Source organism: Parasteatoda tepidariorum, chromosome 4 (genome assembly GCF_043381705.1).
Source record: "Parasteatoda tepidariorum isolate YZ-2023 chromosome 4, CAS_Ptep_4.0, whole genome shotgun sequence".
NCBI lineage: Eukaryota > Metazoa > Arthropoda > Arachnida > Araneae > Theridiidae > Parasteatoda > Parasteatoda tepidariorum.
The window spans coordinates 6,648,577-6,662,332 of NC_092207.1; the positions used below are offsets into that span (position 1 = coordinate 6,648,577).

At 30.5% G+C, this 13,756-nt stretch overlaps 1 protein-coding gene across 3 annotated transcripts in view; it reads right to left on the minus strand.

Annotated features, from left to right (window-relative positions):
• The window catches only part of LOC107450366 (glutamate-gated chloride channel-like), a 196,988-nt gene that overhangs the window by 31,032 nt on the left and 152,200 nt on the right, over positions 1 to 13,756 (minus strand). For all 3 annotated transcript variants that reach the window (XM_071179388.1, XM_016066130.3, XM_043052381.2), the window contains one exon: positions 5,554 to 5,635. The gene's annotated coding sequence lies outside the window, so the exon portion shown is untranslated. The remainder of the gene's footprint in view (positions 1 to 5,553; positions 5,636 to 13,756) is intronic.

Consider the following 13,756-nt stretch of genomic DNA (forward strand, 5'->3'; position numbering starts at 1 on the left):
ATGCCAAAATCATGAATTTAGCGTAAAAACACACCATTTCTAAAACAAAATTAATGAAACTATCTTTCTTAATTTTTTAAATATTACTCATAATTGCACTTTCATTTTAAATATAACGCTTGAATTACTAATCTAAGGTTAAAACATATTAAACTAACTTATCTTTGAAAACTTAAAAATCACTAAATCATTAAAATAAAAAAAAATGTTCACTGAAAGAAAAAATGTAATACGTTAGTTGAATATTTAAATACTGACTCACAAACAATATTGGATGTCAAATCGATTAGAAATAGATTAAAAATAATTTCTAAATCTTTTTTTTAAAACATAATGTTTGCCTTCTTTATATATAATTATTGAAAAATTGAATTATTGAAAAATGCTTTTTGATTGTTTCAAAATATTTCCCGTATCATCGACCCTTTTTGGAACACTTTTTTTTTTCTGATCAGGTTTTGAGTAAATTATAATGATATCAAAATATAAAATTGAATAAGCTAGTGGGCTCATTTTAAAGATTTATTTCAGTGGGATAAATGATGAAAGAATTAATTCTTAAAGATTCGTTAATGATTCAGGCAATTAAAATGAGCCTTCATTTATTCTGACTGACATAAGCGTTTTCATCGCTTGCGTTTTACTTCGTTTTTTACATTTGATTATGTTAATGAACATCGAAGTCGAACAAATCTTCTCTTAATCTTCTCCGTTCTTTTTCAATCAATTTAAGGTCAAGAATAGATCATTTGCTAAGTGGTCTAAGTCACAGTTTTTGATAAGCTTTTTGTTTAATTTTTTGTTGTTGTTTATTTTGCATAATAGGCCATGTTTTCGTAGTTAACAGTATCTTACTTCAAAATTTTTTTGGTGTTGTTGTTATCTTTTGCTAAGCTGTAGATTTTAACAAGGAATTTGTTTTTCTAAAATGTTAAAAAAAATTATAAATTTCAATTTTTAATGTAAATAACCTAAATTTTGAAATTTTTTTGTTCTTTAAAAAGTACCCCGTTCTCCATGCTAAATAACTCTTCAAAAGTAGGCGATTCGAACAAAAAATGCTGGAAATCGATTCAGTAGCTTCTGTGAAAAACACTCTCAAAGATGATTAAATTTAAACAATGAGAAAGAGGACAAGAAAGAAATTTCCATAACAAAAGCGTTTTTTAAATTTTTTTTTATTTTTATTCATTTATTTTTTTAAAACTTACTTTTCTAAGCAATTTTTTTAACAGACTAAAAAATTGAAACGCAAAAAATTATTCTACACATATTTGAATTAGTGGATTATTCTACGTTTTTTTAAATACCACTAAATATAAATTAACTTCAACTGTTTACTATTCCCTACACTGTTGTTCTCTTTAATTTATTTAATGCTATTTTAAAGTATACATGTATTTATAATTTCGTTTATTAATGTTTTTTAAAGTTAAGTGATATTGCCCGGCATCTACTTGCCCGGTATTCCTAACACAGAAATATCTCATTCCTATATTGTTATAATAATATAACCATCTATTATTAATTATAACCTAATAAGCCGATGAAAATGAAATTTGTGTTCCATACAAATCTAATTCATTTAATAAAAAATCTACTTTTCTTCAATCGTCAATAAATACAATGCAATGCTGCATTAAATGTCAGTTTCAAAATAGTTTAATTATGCTAAGCAAGCAAAATAAATGATTATTTAAAATAATCTAACATAAATTACAAATAATATTTAAAACTTGGGGGTAAAAATTTTAAAATTATGGAAAAAAACTCAAAAAGCTAAATTTTCTAAATGTATGAATGTACCTTAATACAAAAAAAGAACTAATTTAATTTTTTATGTATTTCTTATACACATAGAAATATTACTAAATAGGTATACAATTAAAATCTCATAATACTATGAGATTTGGCTCGACTACTTCGTTGTCATAAATTCCGCGATATGTTCCAAGGTACACACACCTGCAAGTTCTTGATAGTATCAGAATGCAAATTTTCAGAGATTCATTCAGATCATAAAACTACTAAATCAAAAGAAAAAAACTTTTTTTTGGGGGATATTGAATTTTATAATAATTAAAATTACTAACGCTTTCGAGGGTGGGGATGTAGGGTCGTTTTTCGAAAATCGCTTCTGTTCATGTGAAATTCTATCCAAATAAATTACACGTTCTGCATCGATTGGAATTCCCAGAAAGCTTAAACGTTCACCGAATGTTTCAGTAAAAGTATAACTATAAATTTTCTCACAGTAATGAAGATGATTACCACGTCAAACTGTACTAAACCCTAAGATGTAGACAAAATGGCAAAATCGAACGAGACAAACTTTGCGTCATTTTGTTTTTGTTTTAATACAGTTTTGTACACATCCAATTACTGCTGAAGTGTTAGAAATTCACGGAAAAAATGGTTAAATAACAATTTATTGAATGGTTATTTTACCATATTTAATCAAAACAGTCAAATAACCATAAATAAAGTGGAAATCAAACTGTTAAGTTTGAGAAAAACTGTTTATTAACCACTTTACGGTTACGCAACCAGAATTTTACAGCAGCCACTAGAACCACCTAATGAAGCTTTGCAACTGCGTACATATCATAGCCGAGTGGGTTTATCTGTCAATCTCAAAGACCGGCAGAGCTGGAGTCCGAGTCGTAGTGTTGACACTACAATATTCCCTTCAACACATGAAGAATTTCCAGTGTCCGGCACTGTCCAATGCCCATTACCTTACAAAAAGCCGAGCTCCTATATCTAGTTAAAAAAAATTTTTTTACGTTTTTGAAAATTGCTAGTAGTAAATGGCTAAAAAACCGTATAGTTTTGTAGTCATGGTTTTATAACCATACTTTTTGTAAATGGTTTCAAGACCATAAAAGAAAAAAAAAAGTTATTTACAAGGTTAATCGAATGGACAGACAGCTGCCAGTTATTTTACCATAATTTTAGAATGAAAACTTTATCAGTGCACACTATCTGCGCAAAAGTATTTGGACACTTAGTGGGATCCGGACATGAGAGTGTCGTGAGGCACTTATTAATATGATATTGGTCTCCCTTTTGCATGGATGACAGCTTTCTGGGAAGACTTTCCAACAGTTTTTGAATAGGACTTCCACCACAGCTGAAGTGAAGATTTGGTTGGCTACGTCATCTGCTCTCTAATTCGTCCTCAAAGGTGTTGTTCTATGGGATTTAGATCGGGTCTCTGAGAAGGCCAGTCCAGTATTTGAACATCCATTTTGTCAAACCACGTTTGTGCAAGCCTTGATGTGGAACAGTTATCCTGCTGGAAGAGAAATGGGCCGAAATATTGCCATAGAGTTGGGAGTGCAGCATTGTCCACATACATCTCAGAGTTCAACATACAATTCCAATCACAGGAAGTAACGGACCCAGGCAAAACTAAGATAAACACCCCACACAGTAATGCTTCCACCACCATAAAAACCGGATATCCGGATATTTTTGGCTTGATAGTGTATGTGAACCGAGGTAATGAAGAGGATTACCACCTCAGACGGCACTAAACACTAAAATTCAGACAAAATAAAGACAAAAATGCAAAACTGAACAATACAAACTTTGTATTATTTTGCTTTTGTTTTAATATTGTTTTACACATACACAATTACTGCTATTTGGTAAACTTCTTACAGCTGTCAAACGTATGGATAATGCAAATACGGAAATTTAATTTGTTGAGAGTTAAAAAAATTATTGATCAAGTATTTTGTGACCGTTTTTTCGAGCTACAAGCTAGCGTCCTTGTAAGCCAATTATCAATACAGTCAAACCCTTCAAGGGACCGAAATTTCAGTTTACTATATCCGTACTGCTAACAATATTAACTCATTTTTCTGAACTGCTCCCTTTTATGACACATTATTTGAATAAATGATCCAATGCGTTAATTTTTACAAAACAAAAAAAGCGTTAGTTTTTATTTCTTTATCACTCTTCGTCTTGCGTACAAGAAATTTAGGGATGGCCTTTATTTAGGGAAGGGAGACTGAGATAGAAGAAGCAAACAAACAAAAAATGCTTATGCCTACATCCCACTCAAAAGATGGTTTTAAAAATCGGTATGTGTATTTTATAAAGAAATTTCAAAATTACCAAAAAAAAATGGAGGAAAAAATTCAGTCGAAGACAGAAAAAAGTTCATAATAACCCATTTCCTCTTTTCTTTAAGTTCGCTATATCCACAAAAAATAATGTTATATGCGTATAGCAAGGCACGGGAGCGAACATTTTGTCCACTATATCCGGGAGTTCACTATAAACCGTGTTCACTATTACGAGGTTTGACTGTATATTGTAGAACTTTATTTTTGATATCAAAACTGGTATCTAAATAATTGCGCAAAATATAATAACTTGCGAATTTCATTCAGGCTATAAACTGTTCTTTGCCAGGGTATGAAATTTGCATGTTTACAAATATTAAAGAGAAAAAAAAGTTTAAGTGAAACATGATTGATGAGTAAAATATAAGGGTATTTGTTTGGAGAGAAAAATGTTGCGATCAAGATAAAAAAAAATAAATTAAAAAAAATGACATACTAGAAATTCATAGAATTCTCCAAAATATACGGAATATGGATAACCTAATTTTCGCAAATGGAAAGAACAAAAAAATATCCTTTCTTTTCATGATGGATGGGTATCGGAGAAATAAAGAAAAATTTGTTTGCATTCCTTTCCATTCAAACTTTCACTTCTGTAAAATGAAATCATTTTTATGATTAACTAACTATATGCGAATATAATTTTTTAAAATACTAGAACTGTGTTAATAATAATTGAAAAAATGTGCTAATATTTATGTAAGAAAGATCCATTTTGTGATAATAGTAATGACAACTATCATTTGGCTCTTAAAACTTTGAAACTCTTTAAAAAAATGGATAAAAAATTCGGGAAAATTTTAATTGTCTAGATCAGTGATGCACTTTTTTTGAGCCACCAAATTCTTAAAGCGTGCTGCTAAATTTTGTAAATGATATAGTAAAAATTATACTGCCTTTTTTTATTACGAGTCAAGTTTAAATTAAAAAGTCTATACATAATATTATATTATATCTATTTTTATAATTTTTCCATGCTGTAACAGCGTAAACATCTTAGACGTGTAAGTGTAAGAAATATAAGGACTATTAAAATTATTAATTGACAAAAGAAAGTAAGCTAAATTTTAACTTACAAAAGGAAATAAAAGATAACAATTAAAATAAGGTATGAAATAAGCGGTTATGAAAACAAATTACCAAACGATAACTAACAAAAAGAAATAAGCTAACAAAAAAACAAGCTAACAATTAATAATTAGCAACAAAAAAAAGTTCACAAGGAATCACAAAAAATAACAATTAATAGCTATAAAAAACAAGCTCACAATTAATAAATAGCAAAAAAACAATAAAAAAGTGAAAGTTAAAGTCATAAACTATTTTACACAGTATATTAAAGGTATTATTATGTCTGTTACCCATAGTTTTGTTTTCCCAAATATGAGAAGCATTATAAATTAAATACACTCACCTGGTTAATGGTTAATCAACCAGCGTTGATTATTTCTAGGAGGTACATCATTTATCTGACCTATTCGCATCATTTGTTCCCCCTGAAACCAAAAGAAAATTTAAATAAATAAAACAAAGGTCGGTTCCGAATGTTTTTTCAATTATTAAATTAAAAACAAAAATCAACAATAAATCCTTCTTAAAGCGCATTTTAGAACTTTTTCTTAGTGTGTTAAAAACAAGTTGTTTTAAAATTTTAAAGCCGTTTTTACTGATACCTTATTTTTGAAATTAGCATCACCAATAATACCGAAACCCGAGAATGAAAGGCATCGAAATTGGCCTTTCTGCATTTTTAGAAAATTTTGATCACATACAAAAAGTTCTTTTTAAATTTTAGAAGTAACAGTTTTACCACAGAAAATTAAATACTATTTAAAAGGGTAGCTCCTTATGACAAATATTTATAATAGCAAAATGAGTTTGTTCGTGTGTGTCCCTCTTATAACTCCAACAATCGTTTGCACTAGCGTCCTGAAATTTGGACAGAGGGGTAAAAAGGACAATTTTAGCCCTAGATTGCAATATTCGTTCAAAAATTTCAATTAGGTCGCTCAGAAGAGACACTTAAAAGTGAAGTTTTCTTATTGGCCTAGAGCTGGAGCTGTTGATATAAATGAAATTGCAGACGATTTTAAAGATAGAGTCAGCGATGCTTGCTTGCTTATAGCTATCAGTAATTAATAAAGGAGTTTATTGCTCGTTTTTAGACTCTTAATTATTTTTTATTCGTCATGTCAGTAGTTAGTACTGCATCGTCAATTTAGTATTCCTTAATTGAAACCACGCGTTAAATTATAATTATGATTTTAAAACGTATATTGCTTATAATTATGATTTTTAAACGTATATTGCTTATAATTATGATTTTAAAACGCATTTCTATAGAATTAAATAATTTAAAATCAATGGTATTTTAAATATGTACTGAAAAGCGAAATTAATGAAGAAATAGTACTATCTCGTTTAGGAGAAGGGTAAAAAAATCACACCAATTATTGACAGTAATGATGCTTGAATAATTTTTGTAAAAGGTACTAAGTAAAATAAAAAAAATAAGCAACGTACTGAAGAGAAAAATGAAGAAATTACACTAATTCATTTAGGAGAAGAGTTGTAAATTGTCATACTATTACTGTTTCATATGATGCTTTAACTAATTTTGTAATAGGTACTAACTGAAATATAAATATAAACTATGAACTGAAAAGAATAAATACTGTCGAATTGGTCTAGAAGAAAAGCAAAAACTCGCTATTCTATTTTTGTAGCAAATGATGCTTAATTAATTTTGGTTATAGGTACTATAACTGAATAAAAAACTAAACGGTGTATAAAATATCAACTAATGGAGAAATGGTATCGATTTGTTTAGCAGAAAAGTAAAAAAAAACAATGATGCTTAATTAATTTTGGTAAAATAAAACTTGCTTATTTTAATTAGTACATATTACCAAAACTAAAGTTGAATACTTAACTTCTTGTATTTAAGTAAATTAGTACCTAAAAAAGCAAGCTTAATGGAGAAGTGGTACTTATTCGTCTAATTCAGGGGCTCTAGCTAGATAATAGGCACTTTCGGTATTCAGGTAGTTAATGAAATTTTAATCAATATCAAATATACTAATGTAGATAAAGTTAGTATACATGGTACCTACTAAAAGCTCCATTTATGCTGTGCAGTTTCAATATAAATACTGTGGAAAGAGGATTATTTCCGGCTTTCAAAAGGGATAAGTACCATTAAAATCGCTTCATTGTTCTAAATTTTAAACATCATGATTTGGGCTGGAACAATAGCATCATTCCAATATATATGGAGTACAGTTAATCGTTATTTCGATGGGATGGACGACTAAAAACGTCTTTTACTTAATCAAGAATAACGCAAAGCCACCAGCAAGGGCAAAGAATAACAAATAAATAATAATTTGGAATTAGTTTATCCTAATTAATTTCGTTGGTATATGTCTTTTGGTGGTTGTTATATGTTTATTTTATTTTATAACCGTCGTTAAACAACTGTTCTAATTTTTGAATTTATGCTATTAATGTTCAACTCGTTAGCTTTGTCATTTTGAACCCAATCCAGAAGACAAGTGAATTCTTTGATCAAGTATTGGGAGAAATTTGCTTTCATACAGGACTTTTTGGATAGAACTAACCCGCATTTGCGTTACATGGAGAGGAAGATCATGCGAAACTCCCTCGGTTAGCCTAACGGCAAAGGGACTCTTACTCATGATCTGTCTACTACTGAGGATATTTCACGTCAGCACTGTGGTCGGTGCAAGCCGGATGCGGAATTCGTATCGACCAGCCATTGTTGGAATTTGAACCCGGTTCATCTCATTGGAAGGCGAACGCTCTATCCCCTGAGCCATCGCGGCTATGTTTAGTACTGATTTCTTGATCGTTTAATTTCTTCACTCCGTAAAGAGAACGGGCATTTAGTTTTTAAATTAACCGAAAGAAGTGTGAGGTCATAATAATGAGTAGCGAAAAAATATGATATCATGATCAAATGAATTGTAAGATGTATGCATATGCTGTTAATCAGGGCCCGTGCTAAGCATTCGCTACCTCGCCAAATACGATAAAATCTTAAATTTGGCAAATAAAATTGTGTTTTGGCGAAAGTATTAGTGAATGATTTTTTCCACCGGGAAGAAAAGTATATATTTAACTCGATCTTCAAAATTACGTCAAAATGAATTTTTCTAAACAAATCAGTATTTTTTTAAATTCGAATTCGATTACAACAATTTTCGGTAGATGAGCCACATAACCAAATAGAATTGGGTCCAAATACTATAAGCCTTATACTAAATAATCCAAATACTAAATAATAAACTACCTTAAAATAGCTTTCTATGGGAAAAAATGAATCATAAAAGAATTGTTAAAATTTGCATTTGGCGAAGACTTATGAACATCGGCGAATACTTTTGATATCTGGCTAATAATTTGAAATTCTTAGCGCGGGTCCTGCCTGATAAATATAAAAACTGCGAGCATGCATTCTTATAACTAAGGCCCGGATTTTGATGACATTTGCATTTTTGGACATTTTTTGTCCGTTAGAGCATTTTTTTAGATTTATAGAGCATTTTTCATTAAATTTGTTGGCTTATTTTGCATTTTAAAACATTTTTTAAATTTTTTGTTAGTTTTTTCCAATTCTTATTATTTTTTTATCATTTTTTATTATTACACTGGCTTCCAAACAGTGAAGAAAATCTCTAGGATATTAACAGGTGAAGCAACATCTTTTCAAATTGAAGAAGAATTGTCAGTAAGTGAGACCGTCTTTTTCAAGTACGCACCAATAACATCAGTAAACGTTGAAAGAAGCTTCTCCAGGTATAAAAATTTACTTTCAGACAAGAGACGCTCGTTTACATTTCAAAATATCAAAAAAAAATTTAATAATCCAATGTAATTCTGATATTTAGCAATATTATGAGATGGAAGTTGTTATATTCATTAAAGTTTCTAAACAAAATGAAAATGTTTTGGAGTCAATCTATTTTCCTTTTTTGTTGTTATTTTAGGATATAAAACATATTTTTCAAACCTTAATGAACGTAGAACAAGTATTGCATTGCTTTATATTTTTTGAAATGGCTCATAATAATTTTAAAGAGTAAAACATTGTTTTAGTTCAATATTTTTACTTTATTTAAGTCATGTCATAAGGCATTTTTAGCGCATTTTTGAGGGCATTTTTCGCACTTTTTAAGGGCATTTTTTGCACTTTTTAAGGGCATTTCTTGCACTTTTTAAGGGCATTATGGGGATTTTTTAGGTCATCAAAATCCGGGCTCAACTTTTATAACCGTTGTACAAGTGCAATCGTTTTTCTCGATCAAGGACATCCATCTGCTAAAGCGTTGGCCACTTGGTCACGTGACGGTATATCACAAATGATTCAGACATTTTTTATCATTTAGATTATCATTATTTCACAATAAAGCCCTCCTCAAAAATGCAAACAATAGTAAACAAATAATCGTCTAAATTTTATATAACGACTACCACCACTATTTTGGGTGTATTAATATTAAGGGGTGTTAAATTTGTAAGGCGTGCAGGAAACCACTCAGTAGATAAGTGGTTCGAGAATAAAATCAATCTACACAGAACAAAGTAAGCTTAGTTCTTTTCTTTTTTAGTCTGATGAAACAAATCAGAAGGATATCTTACTCTTTTCGCGAATAAACTAGCACAATTTTTTCTTCACTTTCCGGACTGCTGTTTAATTTCCCTCACATTCAATTTTATGCTCGTGAACTCAATTAAATCCTTTCAAAGAAAATTGGTAGCCGTACCAACGGATGTAATTCGAAATTCATGCAAGTTTATTTCATTCTACTTTGGACTTTTATAATACTACAGAAAAGCATATCCATGTTACAAATTATTAAAAAAATGTAACGATGATTTTTTACTATACATAAAAATCTAATGATAGTGTGGCAGTTTTCCATTGTTGTCAATACATTTTCATTGGCTGGAAAATCACATGGTTGGATACAGTTTTCCTATATTAATTTTTATATTGGTTTGGTTGTCATCAGTATAAAATTAATATAAGTCATCAAGTTATTGTTTTCTTACGAATATTTTTGTTTCCCTAAGTGAAAGGTCAAAATTACCTGCACTGTTATTATTACGTGTTTGATTTTGTTTGATTTCTAAATTAGGAGTTTATGAGGATTGTTTATTATTATTATTATTATTAGAATAATGTAATTATACGCTACATTTTAAGATAAAGTTACTTAAATCGGAGTATGACCTTATTAAGTATTTTAAAATTATTATTTTTGGTGCAAATTGCATTAATATACTATTATGAAATTAAGCTTTAAGAGATTGGTTAAATTATTTAGAACTTAACTTTCAAGTTCATGCACAAAGTGATGAATGCAAAAATGTTATTTAAAATACATCCGCCCGTTTGGTAAGCAAAAATATTAAATTATAGTAGTGAATTCACCAAATTTGTTATAACATCAAAAAATGATTACTTAGCAATATGATTTATGGTTTAGTTCATATATTTAGTTGAATAATTTCAACTGTTTTTTTTCTCCAAGAAGCAGCAATTATTACGCAGCAACCATTGGGGTTGGTGAGCGTCAGTGAACATGGGGCTAAGCCCCCTACTAAAATAATAAATTGTGAACTTTTGATATTTTATTAGTCTATTTATCATTTCATCAGCATTTTATTAGTCTATTTTATCAGCATTGTTTCATGACTAAGGTAAGCGTTGTTTACCTGTTTATTCACTATTTTTAATATCTATAACATTTATTTATCTATTAGTCTTTCTTAGTTCAATGATTACTTCTTTAAATTTTGTTTATTATTTCAATTGAAAGGCTTAAAACTTTTTTTTTCTAATGCCCACCTGCAGGATGACCTTTTATTATACAGGTAATTGAAAGGCAGATTTGTTGGCCACACTTTCAAGAGAACTATTTTATGTGAGCCAACGTTGCTCCCACAGTAAGGACAGATAGTACAGAGAATGATATAACATCCATGCCTTGCCCAGGATTCGAACCCAGAACCTTTCTGATGCAAGGTCAGTTCCTTGACTCTTACACAGGCAGGTCGGCTAAGGCTTAAAACTAAAAGTGATATTTTTTCATTTCAGAGTAATCTTATAACATCACATAATTACACAAACTTTTATGATAAATGCACTTAAAACGGTATTTAACTTATTACTCTTTAAATGCATAAGTTATAATTCCTGTTGTTGTTTCCAATCCCAATGGGATAGCGGAGCTATACCAGATCGATGCGGCCGTGAATCTTCAAAAAATCGAGGAAAAGGAGAGGTCTCTCAAGAACCTCTTCCATGGTGAAATCCAGGCAAATCAAGTAGATGGTGAGGACAAGCCTTGCTGGAGTTGTACTTTTTACAAGATGGAAGAAGTTTAATTTGTCCACTGAAAGTGAGGCTCTTAAGGCCTGGTTTCTTAGGACAGGACGCCGTCAGCTGGAAATCAGCGCTAACCTCTGATTGGTCCCTTTGTGAGTTTGATAGTATACGTCATCGAACGCTCATCTTGAACTACAATTGCCGTCCAACTCAACTGCAGTTGGATTACAACGTGACGTTAACCACAGAAGCAATGGCGGACAACATCCTGTTGCAAATTGAAATCTGCCGAGATTTTGATTTTGACATTAAACATAGCTTCTTCATTAAACATAGCACTCTTCATTTAGCTCAGCTATAATGTGTTTTTTCTTGGACAAAGTCATTATTTGTTTTCTAAAACACTGGCTGACAACAAAATCAATACAAATTCAAAATAAATATTTGTTTACGTTATTAACGCATGCGCAATGAGAGATAATGTCTGCGTTGAACCGACTGCTCACGCTGAGCTAACAAAAAAGTATTTTTTTGGCGTCAGATCTACGTCAACTTTCCGCTGACGCCCAGATAAGGCGCTAGTTCTAAGAAACCAGGCCTTGAGCTAACAAACCAGTATTTTGTTGGCGTCAGCGTGACGTTGACGTCCCGCTGACGCCCAGATAAGGAGCTTGTCCTAAGAAACCAGACCTTTAGTATGCTCACTGACAAATCTGCAGGTAGCGGTTTGGTCGGCACGTGTACCCTGAAGGTCAAGAGCGTTATAATTCCTTTTTACAGTAAGCTTCAGTGCGTCCAGTCAAAGTATGCAAATGAACCAAAAACATTTTTTGAGAACACTTATTAAATATTCTCAAACAACATTTTGCAGCAATCAAAAGTTAATTTACGAAACAAAATTGTAGATGAAGTGACAACTGAGCCAAATCCCAAGAGAATTGAAAAATCAGTTCAGGATCTTTCGAAGAGAATACTTTTTATTTTTGAATGTCAGGAAACAAAAACAAAAAATGTCTTGGGGGTCAAGGTGGGAGTATAAGATTCATTCAGTTACAGCCTCTCCAGAATTTCATTTACTTTAAGGCAAAACATGAAAATTTTTCACTTAATCACATGCCATCTTAAAGGATAATGGGATATCTGCAAGTGACGTAATTTGGGTATCTCGATCCTGATTGGTTGTTGAAACTTGGTATTTGTTTACGCTAGCAACAGTTCTGTTCAATCTATTACGAGTAAGCCAAGCTCGTCAAGTATCAATTCTGTTAAGCGACACATTCTAAATTCTTTCACAAAGATTCTTTTGCAAAGATTTCAATTCTTTCACTATATATTTACACAGAGACTTAACATAAAGACAGACACGAAACCATGTGGAACATAAACAAACTAATTATGCATCGAAGTTGCCAGATACACAAAACAAAAATATATCACGGTTACAATAAAATACATAAACAAATAATAATAAGCAGACGAGAAAGAATTATATTTCAACGAATTCTCTGTATTTCATTAACTTATCGTTAATTAACGTTCTAATTTATGTAGAGAAACTTAGCTGAACTTTAATACGCCATTTTGCTGATAAAAAGTAGTTAGAGCTGACGTCACAGATCACATGTGTGGGTATAGGAGGTCTTCTTCTTAAAGTGCAAGTACCCAATTGACAATAAAAATACAGGAACCTAATCCAAATGGTTTGTCAACTTTTATGGCATAAAAAGGCGTAACTCTTTATTATGTCTTCCTTCGAAATTTTAAATAATATTTATATCTATTCGCTTTTAATACACTTCTTCGCTTATGATGTTTTCCAAAAAGTTCAGCTCGTAAATTATATTTTTTTTTGATGTAAAAACATTTTAGTGTCATGGCTCGCTGTCAAAAACTACCTAATGCCATTTAAGACTTGGAAGAAAGTTCTTCGGGAAAAATAGCGGTCTTCTTTCTGGAAAAGCATTTTGTGGTAGGAGAGAATTTTCAAGTATTTATTTACGTTAAAAAAAAAATGAAAGAAAATTGCAGCTAAAAGAAATATAACTCTCATAATCACGCGAGTGCAATTTTTTCTTAAAAAAAAATGCTTTGTTATCTGAAAGCTTTTGTTATTTTTTTTTAATGTAATGTATATTTTACAAAGCAGCAACAAGTTGTAATTTTAAAGTAATATGAAATTTTTTCTTCTTCTTTGAAGTCCATTCCTAATTATTTCAACAAAGAAAAAATCTTATTTTAGTAACTTTTTATTAAATAATTAAAT